Raw genomic sequence first — 2,972 nt, forward strand, 5'->3', positions numbered from 1 at the left:
GCATGTAGTTACTCGATATTTATATTGGTGGAGATCATAGGTACTCTATGTAATTAATCAAGAGGTACACGTAAGCTAACTCAAATGCCATGATAACTAAACAATGCATGTACGTAGCTTTACTTAAACGCTCATCGATAACGTAACCTACAATACAGTCAAAGTGCTCTATAACAATATCGTTTAGTAGTGATATTTTTTTGTCTAATATATTGCGTAATATTGTTATAAAGAACATACGATAAAATATTACATGAAAGATCAGTTCAATAGAAATCATGGAGGTTTGACTGTGTATCACAACTCCCGAGTAACTTGTTATAACAGATTAAATTAGACTGACATAGTGTACTAGTTACCCTATCAATGTATATAAATTAATCGATAATAATTATATTGTTGTGATGTATTCTCTCTTTTTATATATTGTGTAATGTACTTGTTTATGATCTCATGGATCTATTAGGTGATTAACCAAGGAGTGTCACAAGAGTTGATTGCTGATGTCCTTAAAGTTTGTGAGGAATTTTACAAGTTGCCTATGGAGGAATTGGAAAAGTATACTGAAGAAGAAGAAGAGTTGAGTGAATTTGAGCCAAATCTTGACCAGAAACCAAAGCTTTTTATTGAAAAGGAATACAGGCCTAAGAAGAATGGTAAAAATGATAAGGAAGTCATCTTCTGGAAAGACACTTTTGCTCATTGTACTCACCCTACCAAAGAAGATCGTATTAGTTCTTGGCCTGAAAAGCCAAAAAAATATAGGTAAGTTCTAATATGATACTCGCTCTATTTCAATTTGTTTGGTATAATTTGGCCTGCTAAAATAGGGTCGGGGAAACTTTATGATCTTGAACATGTCATATTTTTATGTGACTAAAGCTTTTGAAACTTTGAGACCCCACTAGCTATAAAAACGTCTATTAAATTCTATGTCAAGTCAAAACCAGACATACAAACTAATACGGAGAGAGTATTATCTTTTTGTCTCACCTGGTGTTCGATGCTCATATTGCAACTTGACTAATCTGAATTTGCGAAAAAAAAGAGGTAACTACTGCTATATGTTTACAGGGAAGTGATTGGAAAATATAGTGAGGGAGTGAGAAAAACACGCTTGAAGGTTCTGGAGCTAATGTGTGAAGGATTGGGACTTCAAAAAGATCATTTTGCTTATGAACTTAGCCAAATTAAGTATCTACTTATTAACCTTTACCCAAAATGTCCTGATCCAACTGTAACTGCTGGAGCAGTGGAACATACTGATGGTGGATTTATCAATATGCTACTACAGGAATTGGGAGAATTACATGTGAGGCGTCAGAAGAATGGACAATGGTTTGCTGTTGAACCTATTCCTAGTGCATTGGTTTGCATTAATGGCATGCTTTTGAAGGTACATATTTGAGTTACTGGGTTCTAAATTTAACGTACGTACGTCGGTAATAAATGTTAAAAGTCCTTGTATTTCAATTAATAGGTATCGCCTATCTCTAGCCAAGTCTGTATTGATTCTAGAAAATTGTAGGTCTTTCGAGATAACTTCTTTCCATGTAATTTTAGGTGATCATTTGGTCTTCTTTTAACACTTTCAATCATGACCATAATTTCACACCTATACTTGGATCACTATATTTGTAGGTATAGGGTAGGCACAAAACTTGACAAAATTAAATTATCTCAATAAGTAGACTCTTATATTATCTCTTAGTTGTGCGAATAAAGTCTTATATTAGTAGCCAAAATAACTGGAAAGCTATATAAATGACGTATGATCTCTTAATACACACTTAGTTTAAACGAATAATATCACACCATGTTAAGGGTATCTACTAGTTGGTTGAACCCAACATTATCCAAAATACAATTTGTATAATGCTGAAAAATACATGATTTTCTGCTTCTTGATTATTTTTATCTTTACTAATCTTTGGCTGGTATTACCCAAGTGATAAGTAATGGGAAATTAGAAAGTGGAATACATAGAGTGGCAACCAATTCAGTGAGAGATAGAATATTTGTTGGATGCTTAACTAGTCCTGCCTGTAATGGAGAGTGCATCATTGAGCCAGCAAAAGAACTTTTAAGTGAAACCAATCCTCCTTAATACAAGTCATTCTCCTGCACTGAGTACTTGAAGATTTTCTTCACTGACATCTCTGAATTTGAAGCTGCACTCAACCCATATAAGCTTTAATTTATTTATCCCTAAGGAATGAATGATGCGCTTCTGAAGGCTGCGTACAACAAACCCTTGGAGTTTGGCCTTTCCCTGAATTCTGCGCTTAGCGGGAGCATTAGTGCATCAGTTTGCGCTTTTTCTAATTTGTTGTACCAAAATTAATCCCTGAGGATGTAATTGTGTGTGTTTTATGTTATGTTTTGATTTTCTGTATTTTCAAGTCCATGCTACAAAGTAGGTATTGTACTACTTCCATTGTATAATGGAGTTTGTGATATGAATAAAAACATTTCAATGAATAAAGATGTGTCGGAGTAAGTTATAAGTTGAATTAGTCGTCTACTTTTTCTTCTACCTCTTAACTCTCATTTATCATGTTTGCTCCGTAAAGTTGTACTTTTTTTTGAGGCACTTTCAAGTTTCATCGACATCAAATTTTTGAGGCACTTCTAGGTTTCATATACTACAAAGAATTTGAAAATCTGAAGAAAATAGAGATCTACTCATGACATTGATAAAAAAAAAGCCGGAGAGCAAAGGAATTACTTGAAAGGATCACTAAAAGAAGTTGAAATGGAAAGGGATCAACTAAAGCAAAAGTTAATTTTGGTCGAGGAAAAAGAGAACGGCCAAAAAAAATCATTGTATGGTTTGTTATTGTTATTAGCTTTCTGGAAAGCTATAATAGGGATATAGGAAACTGAATAAATAGATGTATGGTTTCTTAAATCAATCGTGGGCGTAATATGTAATTAATAAAGAATTATGTCTTTAGCATCGACCTCTATAA

General features: G+C 33.6%; 1 pseudogene; it reads left to right on the plus strand.

Annotated features, from left to right (window-relative positions):
- The first annotated feature begins 278 nt into the window (after positions 1-278).
- On the plus strand, positions 279-2,197 carry LOC124894821 (annotated as a pseudogene).
- Positions 2,198-2,972: the final 775 nt, after the last annotated feature.

Source organism: Capsicum annuum, unplaced genomic scaffold (assembly GCF_002878395.1).
Source record: "Capsicum annuum cultivar UCD-10X-F1 unplaced genomic scaffold, UCD10Xv1.1 ctg77738, whole genome shotgun sequence".
Taxonomy (NCBI): domain Eukaryota; kingdom Viridiplantae; phylum Streptophyta; class Magnoliopsida; order Solanales; family Solanaceae; genus Capsicum; species Capsicum annuum.